Raw genomic sequence first — 11,802 nt, forward strand, 5'->3', positions numbered from 1 at the left:
ACCGGGGAGGGAAGGAGAGGCCGGGAAGGGAAAAAAAGGCCGGGGAGGGGACACCGGGGAGGGAAAGGGACACTGGGGAGGGAAGGAGAGGCCGGGGAGGGAAGGGGACACTAGGGAGGGAAGAGGACAATGGGGAGGGAAGGGGACACCGGGGAGGGAAGGGGACAATGGGGAGGGAAGGGGACACCGGGGAGGGAAGGGGACAATGGGGAGGGAAGGGGACACTGGGGAGGGAAGGAGAGGCCGGAGAAAGAAGGAAAAGCCGAGGAGGGAAGGGGACACCGGGGAGGGAAGGGAACACTGGGGAGGGAAGGGGACACCGGGGAGGGAAGGAGAGGCCGGGAGCCGCCGGGAGCGGAGCCGGCAGCCCCCTGTGGCCGCCCCCGGGGCTCCGCTGTCACGGCTCAGCCCCGGCCATGCGGACCTTTGGAAGCCGAGCCCAGCCAGAGCTGCGGGGCCGCCTCCAGCCCGCAGCTGCTCCGCACGCAGCCGGGAGAGCGCGGCGGTCGCCAAGGAAACCGGAGATTGCCGCAGCGATTGCCAGCCCGGCTGCTGCCGCTCCGGCGGGGCCGGGGATGAGCTTGGAGTGCCTCTCCAGGGCTCTCCTTGAGACGGGGACACCGCTCCAGCCGCGGGGGGACGGCGCTTTTCCGTCTCCTGCGGCCCCGGCGCTCAGCGCTTGGCCCCGCACGCACAGCGAGGGCTCTGGAGGAGCTCTCGGCGCTCACGGAGCTCCAGGGGCCGCCGGGCAGGGCCCCGTGCCCGGGGATTGACACCGGAGAGGGGCAGGGACACGGCGGTGCCGCGGTGAGGGCGTGGGGTCACACCTGGAGCTGGTCACACCTGGAGCTGGTCACACCTGGAGCTGGTCACACCCGGAGTCCCGTGTCCCAGGGAACTGGGAGAGGTGCGGGGACAGGTGACAATGGTGTGGCAGCTTCCCTGCCCGGCCTGCAGGGCAGGAGGGGACAGAGAGCCCCAGGGGCTGGTTGGGAGGATCAGTGGGGTGGGCCAGGAATGAATTCCCAGCCTGGAAAGGAGGTGACAGGGGGGTGTGAAGGAGTCTCCGAAGCTCTGCATGCATGGAGGTGGCAGGGGAAGCTGGCAGGGACATCTCTCCCCCTCGTCCTGAAAGGGTTAACTGTGGTTCCTTGTCCTGCAGGTGGAACCTCACAGCAGCCCTGCAGCGCTCTCGTCCACAGAGCCTCGCCACGGAACCATGGAAAGGTCTGGCTCGGAAGGGACCTTGGAGGCCGTTCAGTGGCATCATGCCCGTGGCCTCTGTGGCAGCTCCACGTCCCCCTGGGGCACCTCTGCAGGTGGGGCCAGGGGACAATCCCCTCGTGGACAAGGAGCAGCCGGGACACCGAGCCTCGGCCCGGCTCCTCGCAGCTCCTGGGGCAGCTTCAGTGTCCCTGAGCACCACCGGGGCCACCAGGGCCAGCTCCTGCTCGGGACACAGACCATTCCCCAGGATCCGCCCTGGTGATGGGGAAAACCTCTTCTGCCAGAGGGGCTGGAAAAGCTGCGCGGGGAAACACCTGCAGAGCACGCGCGGCCTCGGGGATCCCACAGGACCATGGAGCGCTGAGGCTGGAAAAGCCCTCTGAGATCGCGGAGCCAAATCGTTCTCCCAGCACTGCCCCGTGTCCCCAGGGGCCACATCTGCGCTTTTTCCCAGCTTTTCCATCTCCATCCCAACCAAAGCCCCCGTGGAGCTGCTCCCAGGGCTGGCTGGGCTCTGCTCGCTCCTGCAGCGCCCCAACCCCACCCCAAAAGTCCCTCACCGTGTTTATTCCCGCTTTGGCTCCAGCGGGGAAGCGGCAGAGGCAGAATCCTCGAGCACAGCGAGTTCTCAGCGATATAATTCTCTTTAATCTTTTAAGCATTTGACAGTATTTGCTTGAAAGAAGAAGCAACAAGTACATAATTATTGCACTAATTAAGCTGCCAAAACACAAGCATGCTGCAAGAGCACCTTTGAAACAGTGAGCTCTCGATTCATTAGCATCTGCTGTAAGCTTATTAATCACCTAACAGGCAATTAGCAAGCTGTTACTGTTTGAGACTAGTATGTAAATAAATTCTTGGGTTAATTTCTTCCTCTGATAATAAAGAAAACATTATGAAAATTAGCTAAGCGACAATGTAAATGATCTTGACTGTTAATTATGTGCTGGTGTTACACACGCGGCCGCCGCACGGCAGAGAGAGGATGCACCTCTCGTTTGGCGCAGTTTGAAAAATGAAATTGTTGACAGAGGGAGCGGGGAGGTTTTCCTGCAGTGCAGCCGCGGCTGTCTGCCTGCAGCTCCCCAAACCCCTGGCACTGCGGGATGCCCGCTGCGTTTGGGGCAGAGGGGGCTGTGCCCGCTCGGGGAGCTGCCCTGGCGCTGCTCCACCCGGCATCCCTGAGCGTGGAATTCATAAAAAAAAAATCATGGGAAATCCGCGGAGGTGCCTTGCCCTTGTGGAAACCAGGAGCCAGATTGCGTGTTCACCCTCTGCCCTTGCACAAGGACCGTGTTTTACGGCCCAGACGAGAGGATTTGGCCGCAAGGACACTGCTGATCTCCACAGATCCAGGCTGCTGGCGTTGCCTCGTTATTTCTGTCTCCTCTGGGATAACCCTAAGGATTCCCTCTCCTGTGGCACCGCCTTTCCCCCGCGGAAGGAGCAGCGATCCTGTGGCAGAACGGGGCAGTCCCTGACGTGCTGGAGCTGCGAGCAGAGGGACCCAGCAGCCTCTCCAGAGGGTCTGGACAACGCAGGGGACAGCAGGCAGTGACCCAGAGCCGTCCCCTCGCTGCTGTCACCACGCCCAGCCCCAGCCGAGGGGCCTTTCCCTGCCTGTCACCTTCCACGGAGCAGCTCTGGGCTCGGCTCTCCAGCTCCTCTCCCCCAGATCCCTCCCAGCTCCTCCAAAGCTGCTCCAGCGGAGCAGAAAACTCATCTGGAGAACTGCACAGAGCCTGCCGGAGTGAGGGATCACCAGCAGCAGAGGTTACTTCATAACCTCATTAATTTAAGCTATTTTATCACCAGCTCCTGCCCCGCAATTACGCGTGCAAAATGCACGCAGGATATTTCACCGTGAGAAGCTTGGAAAAGATGAAGATTGAGGGCGAGGTGAGGCCCTTCCATGGGGCTGCAGGAGCTGTGGGCAGTGCCATGGCCCTTGGCACAAGTCCCTCCCTCTCCCTCTGAAGAGTTTTCCCAAAGGAGAACTTTTGGAGCACAATAAAGTCAATAATTTTAACTTTAAAAATAGAAAATACATCCAAAATGGCACCTTTTCAGGGGCTGGTTGGTGAGCTTTGCTGCTGGCGACAGCGACTCTTGGCCGGTGTCAGCCAGAACATGAACTCCAGCAGCCCTGGGTGGAAAAAGCAGTCCCAGCTTTACCCCGTGGTTGTGTTTCCCTTCCCACAGCTGAGCTCCAGCTGCCAGAGATTGCTTCAGCTCTCCACATGAAAAATTTACTTTTTAATGGGCCGGGCTGCGGCAGCGCCTGAGCCGGATCCAAAATAACCTCTTAGCACACGGCTCCGAGGGGATCTCCAGCCATCCCCACAACCTGGAGCACAGCTTGCACTAAAAAGCTCTTTACAGCCCTGCCCTCCTCGGCTTCTGGGGCCCTGCAGTCGTTGGAAAGCTCCAGCACTTGCTCCAGGAAATGGAAAGTGATATTTTGGAACCACACTGCCCATGGCTTTTGTTTTCCAGTTAAAGCAAGCTCACACATCAATATATTTGGATTTTTTTTTGTTGTTTTCTCTCCTCCAGGATTCAACAGCAGAAGCAACCTCAGCAGCCTGGCCAAGGGGAGCTCAGGGCCAGGCGGGAGCAGACGGAGGGAAAAGCTCTGGGATGTTTTCAGGATGTGAGGAAAGTTGGGACAACACCCGTGGCCAGGTCCCCTCCATGCCAGAGGAACACGGGTCTGGTGCTGAGGGGATTTTGGGCAGAGCTGCAGCTCTGGCTTGGCCTGGAAGGAGCCTCAAAGCTCCTCTCCTTCCACCAGACCAGGGTACTTCTCATTTTTCCTCCTGGAGCTGGTTTTTGTCTTGGAAATCTCCATTGAGAAAAATCAATTTTGTGCAAGCAGCCAAGCCGCTGCGAGCAGTGCAGAGGGCACCAGAACCACCCAGTTCATCCCAGACCCAAGGGCCCTGCACGGCCCTGTTAGCCTCAGGGATATCGGGACATCGATCCCTGAAATATTTCCCTGATGAGTCACGGCGCAGCCAGAGCTTTGCCCAGTTTGAGGGAAGGATCGCTTTGGAACAGAGCGACAGGTCAGGGAAATTCCCGGGCTGGCAGCAGTGGCGCTGCCACCCACTGCTGGAGCCTGGGTGCCACACGCGGTGTCACACGGCGGGGCCGTGACAGAGGCAGCGGGGCTGGGCCCTGCCCGCATCGCTGGGGCAAGGCAGCGCTGCTCTTACTGGGGCTGGCCTTGTCCCCAGGCTCTCCCACAGATCCAAAGGTCACAGCAGAGCAAACAGGACCGAGATATCCCAGGACAGCAAGCAAATATCCCCGGGGGAACAAACAAACCCCTGGAGAGGCAGCTGCCCGGGCAGCAGGGAATCCTGGAATGCACAGAGCGGGCACGGAGGGGATCGGCCCCTTTGTCCCGGCCTGCAGGGCTGCTCCAGCCCCGGGAACGGCACCAGTGGGATGTGCGGCTGCTGCAGCCGGTCCAGAGGAGGCCACGGAGCCGCTCCTGCCCCCAGGTGCCACATCCACATGGCTTTAAATCCCTCCGGGGACGGGCACTCCCGCCCTTCCCATGAAGAAATGGTTGGGCATTGGGAAAACACCCAAAGTCTCCCTGGTGCATCTCGAGGCCATTTCCTCTCGGACTCACCTCGGCATTTTCCTCCCCATCTCAGTCTCCACCAGGGGCAGCCCAGAGTTTCCCGGTTCCCCCAGAACTCCCCCAAACCCCTCGGAATTGTGCTGCTCCGGCTCAGCAGAGCCCAGGACGGGGCTCGGGCTGGTTTTCCCCGCAGGACCGCCCGGCTCTCCTCCGGCTGCGGGTGAATTCCCGCAGTCCCAGCCCAGCCGGGCGCTCCGTGCCGTTCCACACACCGAGCTCCCCCCGGCAGCTTCACAGACCCGCCGGGCCCAGCGAGAGGAGGAGGCCCAGGCTCTGCCGGCTCTCCCAGATCGGCCGATATTCGAGCTCTAAGCTCGGGGTTGGATGTTTCAGGCAGGCAGCTGATGACTTCAAAGGCATAACTTTTTGATGGAAAATCTCCCCGAGTGCCCGGGAGCATCTTCCTGCTGGGGAGGAGCACTGCCCATCCCATCAGAGCCCTGCCACTGGGCAGGGACACGGGAGAGAGCCGCACTTTCCAAGGGGCTGCCTTTGGGATGAGAACACAAATCCAGGCTTTACCCGCCTTCCCGGGGCTGCTCAGCTTCCAGGTTTAACAAGGGAGGAAGAGGAGGAGGAGGAGGGCTTGCTTTGATTCCCACGTCCCTGTGGATTTGTGCACAGGAGACGCACAAAGGCTTTGGGGGTGAAACTCCCTCTGGCTGCTGCAGGAATAAACATCCTGCCCCAAAGCAGAAGGAGAGCAGGGATGGATGGGATTTGGGGGAGGAATTGTTCCCTGGGAGGGTGTGAGGCCCTGGCACAGGGTGCCCAGAGCAGCTGTGGCTGCCCCTGGATCCCTGGCAGTGCCCAAGGCCAGGCTGGACAGGGCTGGGAGCACCTGGGACAGGGGGAGGTGTCCCTGCCATGGCAGGGGTGGCACTGGCTGGGCTTTGAGGTCCCTTCCAACCCATCCCAGGATTCTGTGGACAACCAGAGCTGTTCCAAAGCCTTCCCGGGGCTGGGAAGCAGAGCACAGATCCTGCATCTCTGGGGCTCCCTGGCACACCCAGAGCGGATCTCTCCCTGCCATTCCCGAGCTCCTCAGCACCACCCGGAGCAGGAAGATCCTCTGCCCCACGGCAATCCCTGGGGACCTCCCAAGCCACCCCAGAGCCCGGTTTGCGGGTGGAAGCCCAGCAGGGATCCCAGAGGATGGTTCAGAACCCAGAGGGACGGGAGCGAATCCCCTCCGCCCTGAGCCCGGCCATAAAACCCCCGGCCGTGAAGGGAGCTGCTCCCCCCGCCGTGCCCAATCAATTAGCGCTGAGTAATTGCAGCCCATTAGGGCCGGGCCGTGCCGGGGGAGCTGCGGAGCCGCTGGAGGAAGGCTGGGTTAATGCTCCTGCCCACCGCACAACCCCCAAAATCGATAGCGGCAGGAAATTGTTGCCAAGGCAGCCCCGGGTCAGCGCTCGGGATCTCAGACATTCACTGGGCCGTGGAAAATCCAGGGGAACAACCACGGGGGGCGTTCCCAAGCAGGGAAAGGGTTGGGAGAGCCCCGGACGAGTGCCCCATCCCTGGGGCTGTCCAAGACCGGCCTGTGGAAGGTGTCCCTGGTGGAAGGAGATGAGTTCTGAGGTCTCTTCCAGCCCAAACCAGCCCAGGATTCCAAGAGCAGCTGCCGAATGTGAACTCGAGCACCTCGGTGCTCCACAAGGAGCTCTAGCAAACCCCCCTCAGCAGCCCCGTCCCTTCCTCCCATCTCCAGGATGGATCTTCGCCCTTTCCTTGGATGCAGGAGATGCGGGAAGGCCCAGAGGGAAGGCTGGGAGAGCTCGGATCTCCCCCCAGAGCCCTCCAGCCACGGGCACAGGGCAGCAGGAGATGCCCCGTGCACCACAGAGACCTTTCCCTGCATGGAGGAAAAAAAAAAAAAAAAAACATCCAAAAGTAGGAGAAGTAGGAGAGGAAAAATCCCCTCTGCCCTGCCCTGGGGCCGGGGCTCGGCGTTCCGAGCATTCCCTGCGCTGGGGCTGCCCGAGGATTTCAGTGGGATTGGCCTGGGCTAACACCCTGTGATCAAAGCTAATCTCTGATTAGCCACGCTGAGGAGATTTCATTTCGTTTAAAGCCTTACCTGAAATGCAGAACTGGGTATGATTGCATATCTGAGCGGGGCTGCTGCTGTAAGGCTGCAGTATTTATAGGAGAATTAAACCCTCCCTGCGAGCACCGCCCGAGGAGGCAGCAGGGCTGAGCGGGGCAGCGCCGGCTCCAGACACGCCAAAATCGCCCCTCAGCCACGGAAATGGCACGGGATTCTGAAGTGGCATTGATTTGCCCTTATCTCTATCTAGCTCGAGAGAGCCGAGTCCACGTCTTCAAGGCGGGGGGTTGAAATCTGCCTCTCTCCTAAGGAAGGGGAGATTTTCACCCAGAGCAGGGACCCCTCTAAGGGATGGGGGCTCCAAAGCTCCCTGGGCAGTTTCGAGGCCCGACCGCCCCTTCCAGGCAGAAATTCCTCCTGATTCCTCAGAAATTCCTCCTGATGAAGGCCCAACCTGAGCCTCCCCTGGTGCAGCTTAAGCCGGGGTCCTCATCCTGTCCCCGTTCCGGCCCGGCCTCCACCTGGCCGCTCCCTCCTGCCTGGATTCCTGCTGCCCGTGCTGGGAATTTCAGGCCCCGAGGGGTTTTTCTGGGCCAGCCCATCCCGGCTGCCGGGAGGTCCGGGGTGCTGGGAAGCAGGGAGGGGTAAGCGCAGCCCTCCCCAAGCCTCATTCCCTTGGGAAATCAGAGCGAGGAGGGAGGTGTGGGGGAAAAATAACCGTAAGCGAACTAATTCCTATTAGGAACGAGCTGCTCTCTCCCCTCATCTCCTGCGAGCGTTCTTGATTAGCTGATAAATGATTAATGGTGCCAAGAAAAGGCGGCTCCTTCATCTCCTGCTTTCATCCCCCAGCCGCCTCCGGGGGACTCCAAATGTCACGGGCAGATGAAAGGGGCCCCCCGAGACCCCAGCGGGTGCCAATCTCCCGGGAGGAGAGGCCGGAGCCCTCCGTGCGAGCCTCCGCGCCCTGCCCGAGCTGGGAGCGCATCCCCCGGGCGCTCCCTGCTCTCCTTTTCCCCGGGAAGCAGCAGGCACGTCCCTGGAATCCATCGCTCCTGACAAGGGCTCTATTTTAATGCTCCTAACAGCAATTTTTTTTTATTCCAGCGCTATGTGGAGGCACTTAGATTTCTGTGCAGTTTTTACTTTTTAATCTGCCATACTTCTTGCCGGTGTCAAAGTGTCACCGGTTAATAGTCTGACTGGAAAAAGGAGTGTTTCAGATCTTGCTCCGTCGGCCACGCTGTGAATACATTAGAGAGGCACTGAATGATTTAAGAGGGATTTTTCTCCCCCTGAGCGGGCAGGAAAGGCGAACGCGGGAGAGCAGGAGGGGCCCAGCCTGGCCGCTCCCAGAGGAAAAGACGGGCCGTGCTTTCTGCTCCGGGCTCCCCCGAGGCAGCGGCATCCCGGCGTTTCGGGTGGGGAAAGCGCTGCTGGCCCCTCCTCACCCCTCAGGAACTCCCGGGAATGCTGCCTCCCCCGGGGCTCTCCAGCCCGGCTCTCCCAGGCCGTTTCCCCCCCAGGACTGCCCGTTCCAAGGGCACGGAGCACCGGGAAAGCGGAGAGCCGGTGCCGGAGGCTGTGGAGCACGGGGAAAAGCCTGGGAAGCGCGGTTCCCGCTGGAGCAGAGCATTCCCTGTGGGTGCCAGCCCGGCCCTGGCACGGCGGCAGTGGATGCCCAGCCTCACCCGTTCGTGCTGCGGCCGGCTCCGGGGGCGCTGCTCCGGGAGCCCCAACACCCGAGCCCGCAGCTCCCTCCTCCCCTCCCGGCTCCCGGGGCATGGCCGCGGCTGTTTCGGGGATGCTCCCGAGGCCCTGGATAATGGGATCGGGAGATCAAAGCTCCGCGGCTCTGGCAGCCCCCTGGCACTGCAGCTCCGCCGAGTCCGGCCAATTAGCAAATTAATCTGTCCCCACCCAGGCAGCGGGCAGGGCTGGGGGACACCCAGAGCGGAGCTGGGACAGGGATGGGGCAGCAGGGAAGCCAGGCAGCGTAGTTGTTATTATTATTATTATTATTATTATTATTATTATTATTATTATTATTATATTATATTATATTATATTATATTATAGTATAGTATATAGTATATAGTCTATATTCTATAGTCTATATTCCATATTAGTATATTATAATATATTGTTATTATTACTTTTATTTTATTTTATTTTATTTTATTTTTCTTTATTTTATTTTATTTTTATTTTATTTTATTTTATTTTATTTTATTTTTTATATTTTCATTTCTCTTTTCTTTTCTTTTCTTTTCATTTTATTATTTTATTTTATTTTATTTTATTTTATTTACTTTATTTTATTTTATTTTGCTTTATTTTTATTTTATTTTATTTTATTTTATTTTTTATTTTAATTCTTTTTATTGTCATTTAACATTATTCTTTTTATTATTATTATCACCCGCAGCCCATTAATTGCCCCCAGAAGGATTCCACAGGAAACCTGCTGAGGCCTGGTACGTCCAGTGGGATTTTTGGGTTAAATCAGGCCTTACCCAGGGTCTGGCATCTTCTCTCTCCCAACAGATCAATTTCTGCTCTCTGTCCCCATGTGTGGGATCTGCTATCTCTCCCAGCCTATCGATATCTGATCTCTCCCAGGATATTGGGAAGGTTGGCTGTGCCCACAGCAAGGGCTGGATCCAGGCAGCACCAGCGGCTCTGCCCACCCGCGGTGAGTGGCAGGGAAAGGGGCACAGACTGTGGAAGGAGAAGAGGAAATCCCGGGATTTCCAGGGCTCAGCCGCGGCTGCCGTGACGCGCCGGCTCCCGGGATCACCCGTCAGGCTCGGTGAATTTGAAATAAAAGGCAAAAGGGTTCAGCGGGAACAGGACACCTCGGAGCGCTCGGGCACAGCTCAGCTCTGCTTCCCAGGGATGTGCCAGGGCCGGATCCACGCCAGGCACGGCTGCGCATCCAGGGCCGGACACGTTCCCTGCTCTTCCCTTCCCTTCTCCTGCGGCCCAGGGCTTCGGAGCCACCGCTGGGCTCTGCTTCCAGCGAGCCCCAAAGCCAAGCACACAGGGAGAACAGCTCTGCCCACGGCTGCTGCCTGGGCTGGCTTTGGGGGGCATTGGCCATTCCAGCTCTTCCCGCTGCACTGGGAGATGGGAGAGGGCTTGGGGTGGGTGGGAAGGGACCTTGGACACCACCCAGTGCCAGCCCATCCCACGGGCACACCGGCAGGGCCAGGGCTTTATGGCCGGGGTCACACCTGCACGGCTCTGGGATCCCCAGGCTGCTTTCCCCTGGATGTTTCCCGTGGACATTTCCCGTGGATATTTCCTGTGGCTGGTTTCCCGTGGATATTTCCCTTTCCCGAGGCTGCTTTCCCCCGGATATTTCCCGTGGATATTTCCTGTGGCTGCTTTCCCCTGGATATTTCCCTTTCCCGTGGCTGCTTTCCCCTGGATATTTCCCGTGGATATTTCCCTTTCCCGAGGCTGCTTTCCCCTGGATATTTCCCCTGGATATTTCCCGTGGATATTTCCTGTGGCTGCTTTACCCTGGCTATTTCCCTTTCCCGAGGCTGCTTTCCCCTGGATATTTCCCGTGGACATTTCCCTTTCCCGAGGCTGCTTTCCCCTGGATATTTCCCGTGGATATTTCCCGTGGCTGCTTTCCCCCGGATATTTCCCTTTCCCGTGGCTGTTTTACACTGGATGTTTCCTGTGGCTGCTTTCCCCTGGATATTTCCTGTGGCTGGTTTCCCGTGGATATTTCCCTTTCCCGTGGCTGCTTTCCCCTGGATGTTTCCTGTTGCTGCTTTCCCATGGATATTTCCCTTTCCCCTGGATATTTCCCTTTCCCATGGCTGCTTTCCCGTGGATATTTCCCTTTCCCGAGGCTGCTTTCCCCTGGATATTTCCCGTGGATATTTCCCTTTCCCCTGGCTATTTCCCGTGGATATTTCCCTTTCCCGAGGCTGCTTTCCCCTGGATATTTCCCATGGATATTTCCCTTTCCCATGGCTGCTTTCCCCTGGCTATTTCCCGTGGATATTTCCCTTTCCCCTGGATATTTCCCGTGGATATTTCCCTTTCCCCTGGCTATTTCCCGTGGATATTTCCCTTTCCCGTGGCTGCTTTCCCCTGGATATTTCCCATGGATATTTCCCTTTCCCATGGCTGCTTTCCCCTGGCTATTTCCCGTGGATATTTCCCTTTCCCGAGGCTGCTTTCCCCTGGATATTTCCCATGGATATTTCCCTTTCCCATGGCTGCTTTCCCCTGGACATTTCTCCTGCAGCAGCGCTGCCGGTGATGGACGGGGAGCGCTGCGGTCGGGGCGAGCCCGCGCTGAACCACGGCCCCGCTGCCAGGCCCGGGCATTAATTATTAACTCCAACCGGGAGATTTTCCTCTCTCCCAGCACCAGGCGCTGCAATAGCTCCCCACATAAAGGAGCATTAAGTGAAAGCCGGGCTAAAGCCGATCGCTCAGCGAAGTGACGTCCCCGCTTTCAAGGCCCTATTGCTCGGCAGGAAAATTTACAATCCTTTAATTCCATTTACAAGGCGGCAACACAAAAGGGAGCCGGAGATGGAGGCTGGAAGCCGGGAGACTGAAGGGGAGGAATAAAATAAACAGGAGTCCAAGGGAGCCGGGATCAGCCCCCCCCACCCCCCGCTCTGAAATTCAGCCGCTCATTAAATTCCAGCCGGGATTAGAGGCGGAAAGCGCCGGGTGAGGCTCTCGCTGCTCTTCAATGGGAGCTGTATTAAGTTATAGAGGTTCCATCTTGTCCCTATTCACGCCCAGCCGGGTTGTCTATACCCGAGCAGCTCGGCGTAATTTGCTTATAAATAATTGACTTCTTGGCGATTAAAATCTCTGGAGGGGC

At 58.2% G+C, this 11,802-nt stretch overlaps 1 long non-coding RNA gene across 1 annotated transcript; it reads left to right on the plus strand.

Annotated features, from left to right (window-relative positions):
* Nucleotides 1-344: 344 nt before the first annotated feature.
* LOC128794749 (uncharacterized) lies at nt 345-2,135 on the plus strand. The gene is made up of 2 exons (XR_008433263.1): nt 345-919; nt 1,163-2,135. It is a non-coding gene; the product is annotated as an uncharacterized LOC128794749 (long non-coding RNA).
* The last annotated feature ends 9,667 nt before the right edge of the window (nt 2,136-11,802 follow it).

This window comes from Vidua chalybeata, chromosome 13 (genome assembly GCF_026979565.1).
Source record: "Vidua chalybeata isolate OUT-0048 chromosome 13, bVidCha1 merged haplotype, whole genome shotgun sequence".
Classification (NCBI taxonomy): domain Eukaryota; kingdom Metazoa; phylum Chordata; class Aves; order Passeriformes; family Viduidae; genus Vidua; species Vidua chalybeata.